The following is a 22122-nucleotide window of genomic DNA, read 5'->3' on the forward strand; positions in this document are numbered from 1 at the left end:
TTCCTCTGTGCTGTTGCTGATTTCCCAAATAATAAATATTCTAAAATGGCTTTGGGCTAAACTGTAACTTCTGAGGTGTTGCGCTCCGTGCTGTGCACTAGTGATTTCCCCAGCGATGCTTCAGTGCCAGCGATGCTTCGGTGTACAAAACCTTAGTGTTCTTATTCGAAGTGAGTTATTTGACTGTGGTCTTGAGAATTGGTGGTTAGAGTCTCTCATTTAGCCTTGGGCTATGGGCACTGCAATTGCATTAATGTGCATGTGTTTAAAAAGATTGCCCTTAAAGATTGCTGAAGGAAGACTGAAGCTCCTTTAACAGTTTCATTCTCTTGGTTCTTACTATTTTAGACTCATTGCCCCTCTGCTTGGTTAATCTAGCAGAATACCATGTTTAGAAACTTAGAAATAAGGAGGTTTCATTTCCATTCATTCTTTATCTGATAGAATATTTTGAATTATTAAACAAGCGTGTGAACATTGAGGTCGTTCAGTTAGACCAGGGAAGAGCGCTGTTCCTTTTGTTAGTTCTAGAATTATTTATTCCCTACTCTCCTTTTGTAATAAGTACCATCTAAAGCTATTTAATTATTGATCCCGTGGCTCCAGCTGGTATGGAAGGGTGATTTACAAAGCAGGATCAGCAGCTAAGTGACACAATGCTGACGAAGACAAATGTTAGTCTTCTGTTCAGTTTCTATGCCTGAGCTTATGTTTGGTTTTGCAGTGCTTTGGATTCTCTCGACGCACAGTTCTTCAGTATCTCTTGAATTGTACCGTTTTTTCTTGAAGCTAAACTAGTAATGTATTTTGATGTAGTGTAATGCTTTAATAATCATTCACTCAGGAATCATTTCATAGGGAAAAAAAGTGTTGAGTATTGCAAAATTCAGTGGTGGCTGGATATGGCTTGTTGGTATGTTTCCTTGATACCCAGTCAAAATAGATCCAGTAGAGGCATTCTGAACCATTCTGCCACACCATTAGATTTGCATTTACTCCTAAAGAGCCAACCTGGATCAGTACTTTACCTGTACTGTGAACTGAACTGACTACGAATTGTCCTTTCATTAGTCTGTTCCCATGGCTTCACAGTCCAGATCTGCTGATATCCTGCTTGAAAAGATAAGTATGTCAGGGATTAAATCCAGCTGTAAGTAGGCACCTATTGTTTTAGCAGCACATCATCTACTCCTGCTATATTTGTAGGGGAACCATGGAAGACTCTTCTTCATATTGCTTTAGCGGAGTGTGCCATATTCTTTTATCCTGGAAACTACTGCTTAGATCCCGTGCAACTAAAAGCAGCAGTTTTTATATCAAGATGTAAAACATAAGTGTCAGCTGAAATTTGTCTTGCCTAGCCTGAAACAGGAAACATTACTGGCAACTGGTGTGGGCACCTGCAAAGATAGTCTCTCATTTACTTTAACGTATGTGGAATGTGTAATAGGAATAGTCCACTTTTATGCAATTAAAAAATTTATTATTCTTCCTCATCTCCTGGGAAAGCATATTTTTCATGTGGTGAGCTAGACAACAACAGAAAACTCACTGTGATCTTGTTCTCAGTTCTTTCAACAGATAATTCCCACACAATTGAACATTGGAGCCCTTTTCATTGCTTCTTGTTTATGAGCATTCATTTCTGCTACACATGTGCTCCATGCACCAAGATCAAAATGTTTTTTTGCTTCTTATCAGCTAAACTGAGGAGATTTTTATCAAAGTGAGCAGTGTATCTGTATACTTTTAGACTGTCCACAAATCACTTCATAACTTTCTCAATTACAAGCTTAAGCTTCTGTGGTCTTTCACTATATGGCATACTCTTTGCTTTCTTAAACTTTATTGTGATTACCACAGCAATCTTTCCTGATGTATCAATATCCTTTCCAGAAACCAATGCGTAGCAATATGGGCAGAAGGGGAAGGCAGAACAACTGCTATGTGATTAGGCACACACTGTTGCATTGGATGTGAGACTCATGGAAAAAACAGTTTTCCTTGCTTCCCTAGTAAATTCACACTGGTTCCTTAAAATGGGAGACAGCAAATTTGGAAATGGTATTTGTGTAGTTGGACTTGTTGTAAAGGGGAGGTAAGAAAACTATGCTTCTCTTGAATCTTCTTGCTATTTCATTATGGTAAAAGCCAAGTTGTTGGGTATTGTGCTGCAGAAGCTGTGGATGTTTTGGCAAAGCCCTGTTACTGTTTCAAACATTTGTAGTTTTGTTAACCTTCTATTACTGAGACAAACAGGGTTCCAGAATAAAGACCTACCTTCCACTGTTAGCATTGCTCCGGGCTTTGCATGTGATGCTGGACTAATCATTTAAGTCCTGGGTTTTTCTTGTTTATAAAACTGGTATTATACTTATATGAATATTTAGATATGAAAATATACATAATTATAAATGTTTCACTTCTGTGGAGGAGAAATGGTTCATAAAAACAAGGTAACACTTTGATACATTTAGTTGCTGGTTTCCTAACCTGCATCTGGATTAGTAATTTCTGTTGCTCCCTAGCACTGTAGTGCTTCTGCGCAGTTGAAATGTACAATGGAACCAGTAACATTTCACCAAAATAGGGTTTGGTTTTGATATTAGTATCCAGAGAGTAAAATAGGGGAACCATTGCTCTGACTGATGCTGTTGTTTAAGCTGAAGCATAGTTGTTCTAGCAGCTGTTAAGATCCAAGCTGTTTTCTTTGAAAACTAAGCTATTTTTTTTAAGTGAAAACTGAATTTTGGACCTTGACCTGTATCTTGGTGAAATAATTCTTCTTAGCATCCAGCTTTTAGGAATGTCACTGTCCTGTCAGATTTCGGTGTGATAGACAGTTGCATGTTTTTGTTTAGGAGCCATACACGTAAATAATACTGTTTTGACATCTATGCTAGCTTCCCTGTCGTGTTCTTAAACCACCCTTTATTCTTCCCAATTTATTCCAAATGCATTCTAAAAATTTTTTTTGTTCATATCTATCATCCTCCCTTTTCTATCTCTTGTGTTTTGCAATTTTTATATGCACTAAATATTTCATTATATGAGGGTTGTGTTAATGTGCAATGGTGCACCCCACATAGTCAAGGCAAAACCAACAGTCACAGTTATTATTCAAAGTGATTGTAAGCAGTATGAAGCCTTTACATAAAAGAGGGTATCTCTCCCCTCTCTTTTTGTGATATGCTATTGTCTTTCCTTTCAGAAGTGGCTGTATTTCGGTAATGCTGCATAGATTTTTCAGGATAGAAGTTACTTACAAACATGAGCATTATATGACCTCAAAAATAGCTATGAGCTGGAAAGCTAAATCCAGCTCTAATGAATGAAGTCCGAAAGCTGACAGCATTCAGCAATTTCACGGGCTCAGGATATTTTCTAACAAGAAAATTCATTTCTGAGACTTGTTGACAGAAACATCAAGAATGGAACTGCTGCCTTTGCCTCCACCCACCCCAGCAAAGAGTGGGGGGAGAAAAGCAGCTCTTTATAAATAGCTCTGTTCCTGTTGTATTTGTAAATTCAGTGCTTTTTGTGTCAATGACATCACCCTCTTCTCCATGGCAACTCCCTACGATGTCAAAACTGCAGGGCACCGTCAGAGAAACTTAAACCAGCACATGAACAGGTTGATTCAAGATGATATAATTGAGAAATAGTGCAGGGGGTGACAGGAGGGGGTGGGAAAAATGAGCAAACAAGCTACTGTCAGCTCTGCTTCTCTGGAAAGCTTGTATCCATAATGATTGTCTCCTACAACTCTGCCCCATCTCTTCTTTTTGTAAGTCCTTGTCAGGAGGAGGAGGTGGGCGGAAGGCAGGCAGGCAGCATCTTATTCTCCATCTCCGGTGTGTCTAGAGAGAAGCAATACAGGTGACTAAGCAGGAGGAGCATGACTGACTCACTCCTAAGTTATTTTCTCACTCCCCTTCTCTCCCCCCTCCCATCTTTTCTGTTTGTTTTTTAGCTTTCACCCAACAGCTTGTATTTTTCCCCAGGCCCTGATGAGAAAGAATTAGCAGCAGGCTTTCTTGTTACCTAATGTTCACAAAAATGTGCTTGTGGTTATCCAGGTGAGGAAACAAAAGCCAACCCTAAAAGCAAGGAAAATAAATTGTCTCTTGGATACACCACCTTTATCTTAAAAAAAAAAAATAGTCCTCCTCCTTTCTGAATGTTGTCCAGGAAATACTAAAGTAACTGACATGCCAGGAAACTGTAAATAACTGGCTTCTTTATCAGACTACCTATGGAAAATACCTAATTGCCTCACTGGCAGACCAGCTGGTTTTGACTTGATTTCTAAACTCACTGCAGTGGGGGGAAGCAGTTTTACTTGCTGTCTTGATTACTGAATTGGATTCTGCTGGGTTCCATTTGGGGCATAAGTAGCAGGAACATGATGGTTACATCTGCAGAGTTTTGCACAGTGTAAACTGTCACTGCTTCAATCAGCTTAATAAATCTGTCCTAATCTACATCCCTATGAAGTCTAAAGCCTTAGAACAGTTTACCTTCCTTCTTCTGCAGGGTGCCATTAGGTCTGTTGCTGAAATTTAGCCTGCAGAAGTGTCAACTTGATATTATATTTTGCATTTTTGAAATTGCATGACATGAATGCAGGCAAGTTATGCAAGATCAGCGCAACACCCACAGAGTTCTTATATCCAGAAAGGGATATGGCAATGCTTACGAGATTGATAAGTAACACTTTGGTTTGCCTGAGCGGTGGAGTAACATTATATTTGCCACTCATGGTCTGCAGTTTATTCCTCTATAGGGCACAGGAGTCTTTAATCACAGATTCTCAAAGTGTGAGGCTCTGTTATGTCTGTTAACTCCCTCCCCGCCCTGGAGTGGAGCATAAGTCAGCCATCCTGTGATTTCAAGGCTTAGTTGAGGGGAAATGCATGTATAGTCTTTATACACTAGAATTTTGATTAGTATCTTGTACTTGCCTTTTGTGCAAAATGTCACTCGACACAGAGTCCCATCCTCTTTGCTGAGATCACAGCATCAGCCCACGATAAAAAAGGTCCCAGAAAACATTGATTCACTGCATTACAGAATCTTGATAGTGGTATGTGTCTACAATGAGTTCTCATCAATTTTAACTGCAGGGTTTTAATGGAATTTATTACTGTGGTCTCCTCCGTCCTCCAATTGTGAGGATATTTTACCTTCCGTGAATTCTTCTAACACCTCTGCTGACTGCCAGAAAGAGGGGGCGTGTGGCACTCTAATACACTCCTCCACAGCAGCTGGCATTGGGGTAGTGCTGGTGAGTAAGCAGCTGCAAGCTTGATGTGTTTGCATGTGTATGAGACTGAACCAGGATCTTTCTGAAGAAGCATTAAGATGAAATTGCTGAGAATTTTTGCCTGAAGCAAGGGATGTTTCCCCTGTTTAAGACAAGCAGCAACCTGCTCTCAGAAGGAAGAAGGGACTGAATTCACTCCAGAAGTATTTCTCGGAGATCTTTTTTTCAAGGTAAGACTGCTATTGTGGGAGGTAGATAGGGCAACAGGGTCCAGCATTCTGAACACTAAAATTGAGATGACTTCTAAAATTTTTTTACCTTCCCAAGCTGTAGAACTGAGATAAGTCTCTGATGTCTCTGGCACTCCCTTTTTAGGCTGGAAATTTAAATCACCCAATAAGAACTTATTTGCTGAGGTCCGAAGCCATAAAAAACGGGTGAGGGGGGATGCTTTTAACACTGCCTTTTGCCTGCCTGTATTCTACTGGTGAATAAATGCCATTGACTGTGCTTCTAAATCATGTACTTAAATAGTAGAATGATGGGTGTTGTAGGAACAGTGGGTGAATGAAAGTAAAATTCAGTAAATAGACATGAGCTTATGGTTTATTAATTTCATTTAGTGCTTTTAAAAATTGATAGAATATTTGTTGTTCTGTAGGAGGCAAAATGGAGATGGTTCCTGCCTTGGGAACTAGAACTTGAAGGTTTTTAATAGGCTTGGTTTGAAGAAATGCTATTGAAACAAGAGCAAGGAGATAGGATTTTTTTTTTTAAAGCATCTATTTGAATTACACCTGAACAACCAGTTTATCACTGTTGAAAACTATTTGTGGAGAGGCCAGAAAGTAGTAGAGGGCTCCTTGTCCCAGCTGCAGGCAACTTGTTTGAAACGCCTTATTTTTAAGGTAGGAAAAAAATATCTTGAATGTACAGAGGTGGCTCTGGAAAACAATGGTGAGTAACACCTAAAAAATCTTTTATCATCAGTATCCCCTCCCCCCCAGTATAAACCAAAACCTGAAACTCCTCCTAGTTGGGAACCCTCCAGACTGAGAATTGTATGCTTAGGTTGCGGTGTATAAATTATAGTCCTTGATGAAAGTACAGCAGAGCATGAATTTTACAAAGGTGCTGAAGCCATTAAGGAATGCACTTGCTGAGCCTAGAAGTGCAGGGAAGAGTGTAGGCGTGAGACTACACTTTCTCTTTGCAGGCTAATTGATCTAATACTTGTATGCAGTTCCATTTTGCTCTTGGAAAAGGAATAAAATGTTCTCATAAAAGCGAAAACATCTTATGTTTAGGGAAGTAAGTGTAGTTAGTAAACTTTTGCACCTAGAGCTGGGAAGGAGGAAAAAGCCTTGTCAAGTCTGTGAGAAGTGAAATCAAAATGATCTTTAACTTGTTGCCTCCTCTTCCCTCCCCTATGCAAGGTGAGGAATGGAGTGGTGCCTCGAGGGAAAGCTGTGCTCTGTGAAGGTTGCAGAGTGGTTAGGTGAGATTGCCTGGGGAAGGGTACTTGTGCCCAATATTCAGGCAGGGCATGATGGCCAGGAGAGTGTTTGGTGCCAGCAGTCATAGCGTAACTTTATGCTGTCGCCGCAGCTGGCTTTGCCAGGCGCTGGAGCAGTTAATGCATTTGGATGCTGTTGCTGCAGTTTGATTCCACTTTGTAGAAATAGTTGAGATGAGGATATTCCTGCCAACTTCACAGTCAGGAGTCATCAGTTCTGCCTCTGACACTTGGGGAGCATGAATGAATAACTCTTAAAACATTAATCTAGGGCAGCTTCCAAGAATCCTGTGTACTGAAGTCTAGAATACATTGTGATCCGATTCATTATCCAGGGACAGCAAAGACTTTGAAGAGGTGTTTACCCAGTGCGTGGATGTACTGAACTTCAAACTTCCAAAGAAAACCTGCTTTGGCAACTTTCAATAGTGTATTTGGAGAGGACAGACACAACATCAGAGGGTAGGGGAGCCATGGATGTGCAAGCAAGGCTACAGAGGAGCAGGGAAACCAAAGAGGGACAGTAGTAGCACCATGCTGTGGGCTGGTGCATGGGACAGCGCAGCAGACAGTATGGCTTTGGGGGGTATGGAAGATGCTGCTGCTTTTGGCATCAATTTTAAACTGGAATTCTGCATAACTAGTGTTAGGCACCATATTATGTTCCATGTGATGGTTCTTTACTTTAGTAAAATCTTGTATTTCTTTTTGCTGATAGGATTTGGTGGGAGGGAGGGCTTTTTGCAGTTCCTGAGAGAACTGTGGAGGGAGGGATAAATAGGAAGCAAGTGATACTGCTGGAGAATACAAAGCATAGCAAGCTAGATAAAGGTGATCTTAATTGAGGAGGAGGATTGGTATTTAATTAAAACTACTGCTAAAAACCAGGCTCTTAGTAGTAAAATAAATAATAGCAGGACGTGAGTAATTCCTCTCGGGGGAATGTCGGAGACAAAATTACACTAATGTAATAATAAAAAGGGCCTGTGTGCAATTGCTCAGAGGAATAGTAACAGGATAGAATGATTTTTCACTGCTAAGAAGTTCAAATGTGGTTCAAGTCAAAAGGGACTGAAACCTGTTAAAGCACATGCTCCTCAGGGCTCTCGGGCCATTTCAGAAGGCAGAGTTGTCTGAGTTACTGAACCCGCCGCTGATGCTTTACTTGGCAATGCCAGCAGAGAGGCGGGAGATTGAGCTCCTCTGCTTTAGCAAATAATGGCAAGTTAAGTGTGTCACTTGTGCTCCTGCTGCTCAGTCAGTGTGTTTTCAGTAAATTAAAAATAAGTATTTCAGGCCCAGACTTAGGACAACTGAGCCATGTGTCATGCATCTGGAGGGAAGAAAGGACATTAAACCATCTTTTGCTTCCTTATTTCCCTCCCACCCCTCATGTCTAATCATGAAATCATTTCAGAGCTCTGTCTGCATTCCTCAAGCTGTGATGCCCATTCTGGTAAGGTGGTTAAATAGCGTAAACTCATTAACCATTCTCAACTGAGTAATACACAGTGACATAACATAATTTCTTTTCCATAGCTAGCTTGCATAATGCTGCACTTCAGTTTTTGTTACTCTTTCCATTTCATCCTTTTCATTTCTATGACGTCCATCTGTTTACCAGACAAGGTTTAGAAAAAATTGAGGAAAAAAAAAAATATCCCAGAATACAAAAACAACCCCCCCCCACAAGTCAGTGTAAAGGGGATTTAACAAAGAACAGAGGTATTGGGACACTGGAATGAGAACTGCTGTTGCCTGAGGCAGAAAAGTGAGAGAAGATCCTGGATATTTGGGGACCAGGAAAGCAGGTAGTAGAACCTTTTTATTTTCTTCCTCCTTTCCTCCCCCCTTACCCCAACCTGGAAAAAGAATCCAACTAACCAACCACCCCCACCTCCTCCCCTTCCAAAAAAACCCCCAACCCCTGAACCCAAAAAACCCCCCACAAACCACCCTGAAACAGCTGGCATTCTGGCTGTCTGAAAGCTGTCTTGTTTACAAAGACTGGCATGCATTCCTGTAGTCAGTTGCTGGTCACAAAATTTCCTAAAAAAAAAAAAAAAAAAAAAGTCTCTAACAAGAATTCATGCTGCTCTGGACTTGCTTAAAGTCTAGCAAGGAATAGTGCTGCTTCAACCAAAGAGCACTTTTGAAACAGTGGAGTGATGCATTTTTTCTCCTACAGGTAGCCAAGAGGAAGGGAGAAGGCCTTGTGAATCTCTGAGACACTCAGGTTACCATTTGCAACAGCAGTGCTTTGCACTAAACAAACACAGCCCAAAAAAAACAAGTTTAGTCAAAGGAAAGAGTAAGGTAATAGTGGTTTGTGGTAGATATGGAAGGTAATTCGTAGTCTGCTCTGAAGAATCAAGAGTGTAGCCAAACTACAGCTCTGAGCAATGTCATTTGTAGTGGAGACCCAGCTGTAGTCAGCATCCATTGGCCAAGGGCAGATGTCCTGCCAATGATGTGGACATACTTGAAACGCTGTTGTATAAAAAAGATGGTTTAGTTCTTAAAATGAAACATAATGTTTCAAACTAGAAAGCAAACATGCTCAGCAGTATCAGCAGAGACAAGTGTCTCTATGAACTGATAATGTCAACTTGATAGCTCTGAGCTCAATTGTTTTTCCCCTGAGAATCTGGTTAAATTGGACTGTCTGTAGTGTCAGTGTTATCTTACTGATGGCCTTCTAGTTTTCTGACTTTCCTTTCTGCAATGCAGAATGCCTTATAAATTACTATATTTTGTTTTTCCTATACTCTGTCACCTTTTTCACTGAAATGAAAATTTTCAAAGATCTCACTAATCTCTTCTAAATTTGGTAGTATTCATGTTACTGTGTCTAGAAGACAGTACTAAATAGGCTGCAGAGCCTCGGTTGAGTTAGTGAAAGAGTATGGATCAGGCCACTGTCCTCCCTGCTGTGTTCTAGGTACATTTTTTTCTCACCTGTGTCAACCATTGATGTTTCTTTCAAAGCTGTGACTTTTCGAGGCATAGCAGGAGCTGAGGGTCTTTTATAGCGGAGCTGAAGAGCTATGTTTAGATGGGGAGAACACGTATGAAAGTCTTTCCTTGATGTGGACCAGGAACAGAGGGGTTAATATGTATAGTGGCCAGAACATACTACACAGAGCTTAAAATAACCAAGATCAGGATAATTTGGCTTTAAAAACCATCTGGGTCTTGATTCAGTGCTCATTAAAATTCATAGTAGCCTTATGATTGGCTTCTGGAAGAATTAAGCAAGTTGTTACACTTCATAATGAGTACTTTGGGCCTTGTCCAAGAAAGTACATAAATACATACAATAATGTTAGAAATTAACTTCTTTCCTGTAACATACAGCTTAGAATAAGAATCTTTCTAGCACTTGTGGAAGTCAGTGAAAAAACTTTGGTTTCAAGGGACTTTGGATTGGATCTGAAGAACAGATGTTACAGCTGACTCTGGAAAGAAGTCTCTCTGGGCAAGCCATCTTTGAGCTGTTCATGCTACAGCAAGCTGTCCAGTTTGGGTACACACGTAATTAATTTTCAGAAATCAGAGCTCCTGAGTGTGTAGTGAAAGGTGTGGAAAATCAGATTGCAAACCTAGATGCTGTTATGGAATATTTGGGCCATAAAATGAAAAATGCATGCTGTGTTTATTTCATTAGAAACCGAAATGCATAAAGTAATGTCACAAGTAGTTTAGATCTTGTACCACCTCATCAACCATAGATGATGTTAGTAGACAAGATGCTCCTGTTTGTGACTACTGCTGAGGAAACGTCCCGATTTCTGACACTTTATTATAAAATATGCAGTTTGGTGTTAACAGAGAAGAAAATACTAATTCTGCTGGTTGCTCCCAGTCAGGAATTTGCAAAGCTCTTTGGGCTTTTGTTTTCTCTTCTAAGTTCGAAATATGTTCTCCCTAAGTTTCTGCAAAATAGCACCCTGAGTGACATAAAGCTGAGCGAATAACTTATTTAAAGAACATTGCCATTTATTTCTGTGTCATTTAGAGGCATGTTTTTAAAACAGTCTCTTAGAACTCAGGGTTACCTAAATTATCTGGCTACTTCTAATTTGTGGTCTGTGATCACCTTCATAACAGGTTGTGGCTGTTCTTGGACTGAGATGGCTATTTGTTGAAAGAAGGAATGGAAGAATTTTCCAGATAACTACCCAAGTATTTCTGTAGGGAATCTTTGCTTAAGCACTTGGGCACAATTGTTAGCTAGGCTTTCAGTTTTCATCAAATTTCTGAAGAACAAAACAAGAAAATGCTTGTTTTGAGTGTGAACAAGGATTTGTTTTTAAAGGTCACATGGAAATGAACTAAGTTGATACTTTTTTCATTTGAACACATTTCTCTGAATTAATTTCTTTATAGAATTTATTTGGTACTCCAGAGAGCACATGAACAAGAAATGTGTTTTTGAATTGGTAGCTGGATGAATGATGATTAAGTACAAGGTTAACAGAATTTTTTTCACTTATTTTTATGATGCCATCTTCAGAATCTCTAGATCTGCAGACTAGGAGACATACCGTATTTAGATAGATAGATAGACAGACAGACAGATATCAGTGGATTAGTTTCTGCTGTTAATCTTGAAGAGGATTCTGGTTCAGTTGTTCCACTATGGTTTCACTCCTTACAGTAGCCAGCAGGACCTAGATGTGTTCCAAAGCAACGACTTTTTTTATGATTGCAGCCAAATGCCAGCAGGTCCACGTGGTCAGGTAGATTGTATGAGCGTGTTCAATTTGGACTGCATTAATCACGTGGTAGGGTTTTGGTATAAAAATGCTCTTGCAATACCAGAAACAGCCAGCATGTTTCAATCTTTTACAACACTCGTTGCCCGACTGTGTGCACATTTTAGTTTCTTATTGTGGAATCTGACAGTATTAATAGTTGCACAAATGTTTTGGGTAGTTTTGAATTTTTTTTAATGGAGAAAATGGTGGTTGGAAGCCTTATCATGTGCCCACCAGTCTGTGTTCTACTGAAACAGTGTGCTCCAGAGCAACCAGCATCTTATTCTGTCTTATGCTAGTATTTAGGCTTTTATAAATTGCAGCCTGAATGAAGACTGGAGAAGAGAGCTGAGGATAAAGAAAGTAAAAGGCTTCTCTAACTACTAGGAGTAAAGACCAAAAATTGCTCTTAGGGGAGGTAGCAATTAAACACTTTTTCTCTTTCCTCTGCTCTAGCAGTTAGTACACAAGACAAGGATGTCATAGCTAACATAATTTCTACACTATATAAATAAATATCTAAGTGGTGATTATAACCATTTAATCCTTTGCAACCCATCCTGTGGACTCCAGTGCATTCACAGCTCATGGAGATAAGGGAAACTGAGGGTACAGTATTATAACATGATTGTTTTAGTGGCAAAACAAGAAAGCCCAGTTCCTGCATTGCAGGTCACCAGCTTCTGAGTTGTGGTGGCATGACTGTTTGTATGGCTGAACTGTATGCCAGGCTGCTGAAACAATCTGAGTTTAAAAATAAATGAAATATTAATAACAACAATAATAAACCCCCCCCAAACTGGTTTAACTCTTCACCTACCTCCTATTTCCAGTAAAACCAAAAGCTTTTTGATAGAAATAGTTGTATTGATTATCTGCATGGTAAGGTCCGCGGGCAGCTGTACAGTTGTACCAGCACAACTAGGGGAAATGAGCTGCAGTATAAAAGTTTGAATGCGTGGCATGCCGCAGTGCTAAACAGTGAGAGGAAAGCAAATGCTCAGTCCAGCCTCAGCAACTGGAGGGGGTTGAGATAAATTTTGGATACTCATTCCCTGGAGGGGTGTTGAGATAAATTTTGGATACTCATCCCCATTGCAATGGTCAACCATTCCCCTCCTCTTTTCCTCAGATTCCATTCAAACAGCTGCTCTCTGCCTCTACCAGCCTTCCCCCAACCCATACACCACCTTCATACAAAGCACCCTCCTGCACTTGCTGTGGGGTGGCTGCTGCTGGGAGGGCGACAGTGACACCCATTCCCTTGCACAGGATTAACGGTGCAGCTCTCTGAGATGGGCTGCGTGCATTCAGCTGCTTAAGGCTGTGTTGTCTGTGAGGGCAGTTGTTCCCTGCCTCCACAAGGCAGCAAGTGGGATGGGAGCCTCCTGTGCTGCACAGAGCCACGTGGCTGGATTTTGACACGCATAAACTCCAGCCCTCAAAATATTTTGGGCTCTTGAGAGTTGGGTTTGAACATACCCAGAGGTAGAGAGTGACTAATAACAGCAAATGGTGTTAGACTTTTGCTACCATTATTTTAGCCACTAGGAATTCTCTGAATTCTGGTTAATACTTTTGCAATAGCTGACTGACCTAGTTATTCTGAACAGAAGCTGTAGTCTGTATTCCTCTTATGTCAGCCAGGGATTTCAATCTGCATTTCTATAGCATCTTTAAGGATCGCAGCATGCTTGAAAAAACAACAGATTAAGCCGCCTCTGTTCTGTGGGAGTTAAGCATTGTCACAGTCATTGTACCAGTGCACAAAATGACTTTCCCAAGGTGACCTGGCGAATCTGTGGAAAAGGTAGGCTACACTGACTTTCTGCTGCGGTGCTGCCATTGCAGGACTGATCGTCCTGACTTTTGTGGGAAGCAGCACATGCACCTTTTGTAGAGGGTGGCACAGACTTGTCTGGTGGAGCATGACGTTACTTCTATTATAACCTAATATGTCTGTGAATTTTTGCAAGTAAAAGATCTGGAAGAAGTGTGAGATGGCTGTGATCCAAGCTATATTGATAGTATCTGCAGGGAATGTCTACCAAGCCACAGGAATTTAACCAGTAGCAAAAGAGCGTGTGCTGTGTTCAGGTGATCCTCTTGAGCTTTAGTTTCAACTCCTCATCAGAGTGGGGGTTAAAATTTTTAAAGAGAGTCTGCTGTTTTCTTACTCTCTTTAAGCTTAATCTGCTTTGTTGCCTATGTTCTCAGCTCTCGCTGCTCCAGCCTATTGTTCTCAGTCTGGCAGAATTTGTAGGTCCTCATGCTACTTCCTTGCTGGCTATGCTTTGCTCCACCAGTGGAGTTGCCTGGCCCAGGAGAGCCTGGCTGTGATCCTGCCCTAGTGCTGATGCGAGCCTGAAGCTGCACAAATTTTCTTCTTTCGTGTGACCCAGCGTGCGTTGTATTTGGTGGTGTGCATATAGTGAAGGGGGACTCCAAGCACCGCACTGCCCTGCCAGATTTGAGCATGGGGATGTGTCCTGATCTATAACAGCGTGCAGTGCTCTAGCAGAGGTGATGAACTTGCTAACCCAACTTCCAGTCTTCAACTCTGGTGCATTAGTTTTTTGTTTTGAATTGGGCCAAAAAAATGGAAAATTGATTACATTGTAAACCTCTGAGATGCTTACAAGCACACTGAATGGGCTTATGCAGTGGGAGTGCAGATGAGGCTTTGTACTGCTGGGATCTCCAGGACACTACCTTTATAATGTCAGCAATGCATAGCAAGCAGGAGGACAACCCTAACATTAGAGCTAGCAATCCAAATAGCGCTCTCTTGAAATTTTCTGCCCACCTCTGAATGCAATAGCCTTGGGGAAAGTTAGCTAAACTGTAAGCACTTATTTAAAGCGAAACTGCCTCTGGATTGCTCCCTCCTTATCTCCAGTCCTGGCTAATGTCATGCGTTGATTATGAGACTTGCAGACTTGATTCCTATCTTGTGCTTCCTCCCACCAGTTGATGCTGATGCTTTGTGAATTTGCAACACACCCTTTCTCCTAGTGACCCCTTTGTCCCAGTTGTTGGTGTATTTTTTCACTTCCCTGGCCAGCTTACTCTGGATTTCAATGGCCATGAAAGAGAAGAGGGACCACACTTCTTTGATGGAAGTGCATTTGTGCCTCCTAGCAAATCCCAGAGCTCAGAGGAGCCCTGCTAGAAGGTCTAGCTCTGAACCACAGCCTGACTCCATGGGTGGAATTGCCTTAGCTCCTACTGAGATTTCCTGAATGCATCAGATTTACTGTGCCTTGGCACAGTAGACTTGCCAGTAGGCTTCTCCTGGAAGCTTTGTTGAAGCAGGATAAATTTTTCTTAACAGCTTGCCCACTTCCCACAAGCTTCAAACAAGTGGCCAAGTATGTTTCTCCTGGCTGAGGTAGAAGAAACGCATCATATATAGTAGAGTTGCCCTTGGTGTCTCTAACATTTTGTTTTGAAGGTTTTAAGTGCCCGGTCTTGCCTGTTGGCATAATAAAACGTTGAAAAGGTTTTGGGTTTTTTTTTTTTTTCCTCTCACAAACTTTGCTCCAGTAGAGATGAAATGGGCTTAAACGGAATCTGTTGCAGCAACAGTGCAGGACATGAGGTACTGGTGCTTTCCTGATGCAGTGACGTGGATGGGCAAGGTGAGAAAACAGGCAAGATCAGCAGTTTTGATCTGATATTTGCTACGCTTTGTGTCTGGGGAGGGGACATGGAGTATGGAATAGCCATTACTGTGTAGATAAATCAGGCATTCTGCGATGCAAGCATTTAGTCAATGTACCCTGCAGCTCTTCTTGCTTGCCAGTTATGGCTGCCATAGCTAAGACAGACAGGACCTGAATGAGCAACATAAAGTATAGCAACTGTAGGAGGAGTGGGGTGTGTATGCATGTGTTTATATAAATGTGTGAGTATAATTATTTATATTATCTTGTGCAATTCTCTAGGTAAGAAGGGAGCAGTGGGCAGGGAAGGAGCAATGAAATATTTAATAAAGGGACAATTGCTAAAGGGGAAAATTAGAGATGCATCACTTTTACTGGGAAATTTTTCTTCAAAGTGTGTAGGACTGCTGGGACCAAACTTGTGAATAGAAAGACTGGAAAGTGTCCTAATTTTTCATTAAGATTGTAGGCAGGAAAGGTTCACACCATCTCAAAGCTGCCTTGGTTTCCTCTAAGCTTGTGTCTTGACAAGTAAAATCAGGTTCTTCCATTTATAAAGAACTTGCGTCTTATTCTAGATGACTGTGTTAGCATGTAAGCCCAGGAAACATAATACGTATGCAAATCTGAAGCCAGTTCCAAGCCTGGGTGACTCCTTGTAGAATATAAATGACGTTTCTTTGTGACGCTCCCAAAGCTATCGTTGCGTAGACAACTCCTCACTGATTGGCACATCAGCAAAGCACATATGCCACAGATGACAATGATGGTTTGCACGCACTTGCATTTCCTCCGCACTTATTCCAGAGCAGGATTATGCTCTGTTTCCTCACTTCTGATCCTCCACTGCACTGCTTCTGCCTTGCAAGTTCCAGTCTTTTGGAGAAAGAATGTTGTCCCCCTCTCTTGATTGTAGTTTGTTATTTACTACTATTAACATGAACTTTTCCTTTTTTGATTACATCTGTGTATGGGGCCTGTCCCATAGGAGGAGACAAGCTAATCCCCAGACAGAAAGGAACCTGGCTAACTTTATTTCCTATACCCTAGGGACGCTGCTGTGAGGTAGCAGGCAGGAAACCTCAGTCTCTTTGGCAGGCTCTGGCAGGCAAGGACCTGCAGTGTAATGCAGAAGAGGTGACTGCACTTTCAGGAAGCAACCTTCCACAACTTCGCTAGCAGGTCTGGAAATGTGGATTATGAACCTCAGACCATCAGCTACAATGATGGGGTTTCCTTTACGTTCTCTATATGTCTGTTCCTTCTCCATAATATTACTGTAGATCTTGTGCTGCATTCCAACTACATCTGTGACTCTTTTTGTTGTACAAAGATACTGCAGCCTAGTTAGGTGGGACGAATAGGTAGGAAAGAAAATGGGAATGGGGGAACATGGCTAAAAGGTCACTGGGCTGCCCCACCTCTGCTGGACAAGCCACTCCTGGCAGAAATGATGACAGCCTAATGATTATTTGTAGCATGTCATTCATTTATTTATTTTAAGAGTGGTTCAACAAAAACAACATTAAAAAAAAAAAATCATGGGGGTGTATTTTTAAGGCTTTTATCTTTGCTCTTTGAACCTAAAAATATCTTAGGTTTAAGCCAGTATTGTTAGTGGTCTGCAGAGACAAAGAATCCTCTTTATTTGCAGTGCAGAAAGAGCAGTTGACATGAACTCTGACCTCTCCCGGGCTGTAATCCCTAAAGTGTCCTCTAATGATGCCCCCTTTCACCTATGCCCATCCACCACTGCTAGTGGTGGAGCTGGTGTCCTACGCAAGAACGCAAGTCGCTTATGGAAATGTCTATTTTCAGGAGTCGGTAAACCCTGAGGCACGGCACAGGCAGCGCAACAGGATTATAGGGTGATACTAGACTTCAGACCTTGCAGCACTGACTCATGCTGAAGCGACAGGGGAAAAGTAAAAGCGCCAGGTCATGTGCTGCTCATTTGCAATGCAAATAAATTGGTGAATTCTTCTATAGCCAGCCATATAGCAAGCAATCAAACCTTTCCTGCCGGGAATGACAAGGAATTGGTGGCAGGTCCTGAAATCTGCAGCCAGGCGACACAGGCGGAGATGTCGGGATTCGTTAGAAATTGCAGCAGTTCTAGGCCCTGAGGCTGTGGAGCCGAGAGAGAAGAGCTAACGAGCAAGTCAGAGCTTTAATAAGTCAGCAGTGAATTGGGGGGTAAAAAAGGGTGGAGGGGAATGGGAGATGATCTCCCCCAAGGTTCTCGCCTGAGACCCAGCAAACCTCAGTGCCCAGGTGTGACTCTGAGATCTTTCTCTCTCTCATCCCCCTAGGGACCAAAAAAGGAGAAGACGGTGAGAAGGCAAGATGGTCCCAAGAGGCTCTGCTGTTGGCATCTGTCGTTTTCCTTGGAACAGAAATCTGAGGCTTCTCGGCGCTGAGTGCTTCTGTGTCCCATCTACTACCACACCCTGAAATCAAACTCGGCAGCTTAGGTGAACCAGGCACTGTACAAACATGTCAGACTTGCCTCCACCCCTTTTTCTTCTCCCACTTTCTCCTGCTGTCTTTCTCTCTCAAGTTTATCGGCGAGTCAGCGGATTCCGGTGGCAGAGCATTCCCACCTCACCTCTGGTTACGGAGCAATGAGGAGTCAGGGGTAAGCTCCCTCCCGCAGATTTGGGGATCAACATTGACTTGCTTGCTTGCTTTAAAGCAGTAACAACACCATCCTAATGGCCGCTGTTTCGTGCGATTTGTTTCCTCTGTTTACAGAGGACTAGGTTTGTCAGTTTGAACTAACATCTTCACTCCCCAGTGGCTGTGCTGCTACGGCTTAACCCCTTCCCTTCGGAGCTAAGTCTTGCCACTGCCAAGAATTAGCGTAATGATCACAGTGTGTTGGCAGTGCCAGCCTAGGGCAAAGTAAGAGAGGAATGGTTCGAGGGGTCATACAATTTTTTTTCTCTCGAGGGACAGTTCTGGAAGAGAAGAAAACCCGGGAGCTGGATTCCTTTGGGAAGGAGTTTACTTCATCTTTACTCCTATAGCCCAGCAACACCGTCCTCCAATCGGCTTTGCTGCATGACAGTGGGAGAGTTTCCCTCCAGACCCTTCTTTCTCCTCTCACTTGGAATTGTCCTCTACCGGCACTGTTGCAGCAGGACTGCCAGTAAGATCTTGCATTTTTTGCTTTCCAGTGTCTTTTAGGTGGGCTGGTTTATGGGTCTGTGGTGCCTGGGATCTAGCAATTTAGCTTATTGACACTCGAGATGATGGGGAATGCGGAGAGGAAAATGCATTGTTGAATCTTGCAGGGTGATGCTCTTAAAACATTGGGGTGAAAAAGGGGTTAAAATTACTCTGGATGATGCTTGAGAAAGCAGACAGCATGTCAGGAACATGCATGCTCATTGCCTTTATGTAAGACATAGCAATATCTCCTCTTAAGTCTCTTGTATCTGCAAGGACCCTCACCATATCTTATGAAGAGGTCTAATTGACTCACCAGTTAAAACCCCTCGTGTCCGTATTCCTGACCTTCTGGCTGCTGTGCTAGCCAAGATCCTTTCAGCACACCTACTGAAACTACGTTGTAGTACTCGTGTGTGTATGGGTGTGTGAGTGTATTTTGGCTCTCTGAAAGCTGGCTGATCTCCTCCTATTTAAGTTACAATCTACAATTCTATTGGACATTTGTACTTAATTATTTTTGTCAGGTGGTAACTAACATAAACAGCCAGGTATTTACAGCTACAGAAAACAGTCCTGTCCATTTTTTGCTGATGCGTTTGCTCTCTTCTTTGCCAGGACCTTAATGCTTTAATGTATTTGGGGACAGAGTACTGAAAAAACAGAAGAGAAGTTTGTGGCTGGTGAGTGCGAGTTCTTGGGTGAGGCTGGGGGATGTACGTAGAGTAAGAGACACTTGCTGAGTCTTACTCTGCTTTTCTGAGTTTTGTGCTTGGGTAAAACCTGAGTCAGCTCCTACATTGCTGCTGGGGAAAGGAATGTGTTCCTGCATGACTGTCTCTCAAGCCCTGTCCCACTGAAAAGTCTCATTCTTGATGGTGTGATGAAGCTGTGTATCGATTTTAATATCGTACACTGCCTTGGTATGTACATCCTGTGTGCTAAGTGTGAGCAATGGTTTATGTATCTAGTAGCAAAGCTGATCAAACAGTGGAAAGAGCTATCAGCAAACAGTTTGCTGGATTAGCAACTGTGCTTCCAGATGGAAAGTCTGTTCCCTGTACAGGGGTTGTTTCTGTCTAGATGGGTGTGAATATGTATGTACCTGGAAAGAATATCCTGGGTCCTGCTGGCAAGGCTTGCAAAAGTGAGAAACATAACTCTTGCTTGGTCACAAAATGGTTTTCATTCACAAGGAGAAGCACTATAAAAGTTTGGTTGTCCTGCCTCCAATCAGAAAAAAAGAGCACTTTTTAACCTACTTCTCTAATATGCTTAGGGAAATTCATAAGCAGAGAAAAGAGCTAAATACTTTGTGCAAATTGCTTAAACAGCTTCGACTAGCCTACACCAACTGCAAGTAAAAACTCAGCCAGGTTCTGAGTTCCGCTTTGCACATCATGTTTTCTTGAGGGTACCAATAGAGGTACCTTGCTGAAGTTTCGTCACATTCAGAGCTGCACAGCAATTCTGTACATGTACAGGACATCAGCTCTGAAGCTGGCAAGAGCAGCTGAAGGCTAACCAGTATGTTGTGCTGCACAGCACTGATAGCTGGAGAGAGTACAGCAAGCTTTCATATCTTGCCAAGGGAGGTTCTGGACTAGGGGAGCAGTTTTCTTGTGTGTTATACTAACCTTGCTCTTGCACCAGTCTCATTGGCTTCTAAGTTGTAACTGTATAAACTCAGTGCAAGGGAGTACAGAATCAGGACTTGGCTGATGCAGGTCTAGTTTTAAGGAATTTCTCAGTATAGTTTCTAAGGTTGCAGGAGGATTACCTGGCTTGAGGACTAATGGACTGAGATTTGGTCATCAGTGATGATATTGTTTTGAGACTGATCTTCCATTTGTCTGGCGTAAGAGAGCAATGAGAATGTAGGGTGACGATAGACTAAAAGTTCAAATCTATTTCCCTCAAAAAAATCTCAGGAAATTACATTTACCCTAGGGCTGAGCCATTTTAACTTGTACTGTTAGTAATTAGATTATTTTGTAATTAATTGATGAACAGAGTGTAGCTGTAGACAATAACTGTTATTTATCTCTACTTGTGTTACAAGTGCATCTCAGGTTTTAATGTATGGAGGGCTATGGGAACATTCATACTCATGGCATGTGTTTTTCCTTTCCAAACAGAGCAGAATAACTGATACTCCCTAGGAGAAGAATTGTCTGTTATGATTTAAATTTCCGTATCGGTGTTGGCAGTAGTGAGCAGGAAGGCACTGAGAGTCAGCCAGGTTGTGGGGTTTAAGCTAGTCTGTCTATGTTTTGGGGCACACTGCCTGGGCTGCAGTTTTCCCATCAGTTATCCTGTGGGAATAACACAAGTAAACTGCCTTGCAGGCTGTTGACAGCAATTAAATATGTATGTATCTCACTTTAGGAGAACATGATGATCATAAATAGGGACTAAGATTGTTTAGTGTTGTTCGGAAGGAAGTTTAACTCTTGCATCTCTATACTTGGGTGGTCTGGGGAATCACAGTGGTGTCTCTGCCAGCCCTTTGCCATGCTGCTGGAGTGAGGACTGTAATCTAGTACATGCGTGATCGCCAGTGCCTCTGCTGGGACAGGTCTGCTTGCAAGCAATGGGCCACACTCACTGAGTGTGCGACTCTTGCTTGGCTGCTGCATGGTGCTTGCCTACAGTAAGGTCTGTACCGTGCGCATTTGCAGCGCAGAGCTACAGCTTCCCTCTTGTAACCCGATGTGCCAGAGGCAGCTGGGTCTGCGATCCGTGACGTGGCACAGAGGAGCACAGTGAGGTTACAGTGCTCAGATAGAGCCGCAGGACGTGGGACCCAGTGTTTCGAAGTGCTTTGTTTTGAAGTAGTGTTCCCCAGATGCAACCGAGTGCCTTGGCTCCTTTGTGTGTCATGTGACCCAGCATGCCAGATGTGGCCCCTTGTGCTTGTCCCAACATAACCTCCTGTCTGATACGTAAGATGTTGCGATTCATGTGAATTTTTGGAGACAGAACCTTAAATGTTCTTATTCTAACCTCGGTAGTATTATTATGCTCATTTTGAGTGGATCTGTCACACAAGGTGGTGGAGAGTGAAGTTCCATATCCTACCCTGTCTTGAAGCTCTTTGCTATTCTGGATCAACAGCGAAATACAGCCACTTGTTTTTAACCCTGATGGATCCTTCATGGCAAAATAATGCAGTAAACCCATTTGAAATAATGCAGTTGCTCTTTGGACATGGAACAGTGACGTGTGCATGTGTAAGGCAGGTGTCAAAGAGATGCAGTGCTCTATGGTTTTCTATACCCAGAACAGGACACAGCCATTTCAGGTGTTTAAAAGGTGGGGAAAAAGGGTCATAGTTGTTACAGTGGCTTATGTCTCGGCCTTATGACCTGCAGCATACATCTGGCTGGCTTTGGGTGAAGAAGATGCAATGAGTTGCAGCCTTCTCTTGGTGTTGCAGTGGTATTTGCTAGCTGTAACCCTCTCACAAACCAAATACAGATGGAAAAAGGCTAATCTTATAATGAAGGCATTGGATTCCAGTTGAGGTTTGGGTGTGAATTCTGTCTGTGCAGTTGGTTTCTGTCATGTTGTCTAGACCTACGTGCTGGTGTCAAGATCAAACATGTGGTCAGAGCATGTCTTGGCTCCTACTGGTGCTGTGCACCCATGTTTTCTCTCCATGGAAGCCAGGGTGTGTTGGGTCTGGATCTGGCCTTGATATGAAGTTAAAAAGCAGCCAGGAGACATACCTGGAAGCTCTTT

The 22122-nt window shown here is 42.3% G+C and overlaps 1 protein-coding gene across 4 annotated transcripts in view; it reads left to right on the top strand.

Annotated features, from left to right (window-relative positions):
- Positions 1 to 22122, top strand: part of LOC142040504 (serine/threonine-protein kinase PAK 6-like) — a 77770-nt gene that overhangs the window by 31492 nt on the left and 24156 nt on the right. Inside the window, exons 1-4 of one of the 4 annotated variants that reach the window (XM_075048495.1) lie at positions 5328 to 5496; positions 17520 to 17845; positions 18160 to 18358; positions 18997 to 19061. The exons of 1 other annotated variant lie outside the window; for it this stretch is intronic. The gene's annotated coding sequence lies outside the window, so the exon portion shown is untranslated. Of the gene's footprint in view, positions 1 to 5327; positions 5497 to 17204; positions 17404 to 17519; positions 17846 to 18159; positions 18359 to 18996; positions 19062 to 22122 lie in introns of those variants that run through there. 2 more of the 4 variants (XM_075048494.1, XM_075048496.1) reach the window with 2 other exon arrangements.

This window comes from Buteo buteo, chromosome 16, assembly GCF_964188355.1.
Source record: "Buteo buteo chromosome 16, bButBut1.hap1.1, whole genome shotgun sequence".
In the NCBI taxonomy this organism is placed as follows: domain Eukaryota; kingdom Metazoa; phylum Chordata; class Aves; order Accipitriformes; family Accipitridae; genus Buteo; species Buteo buteo.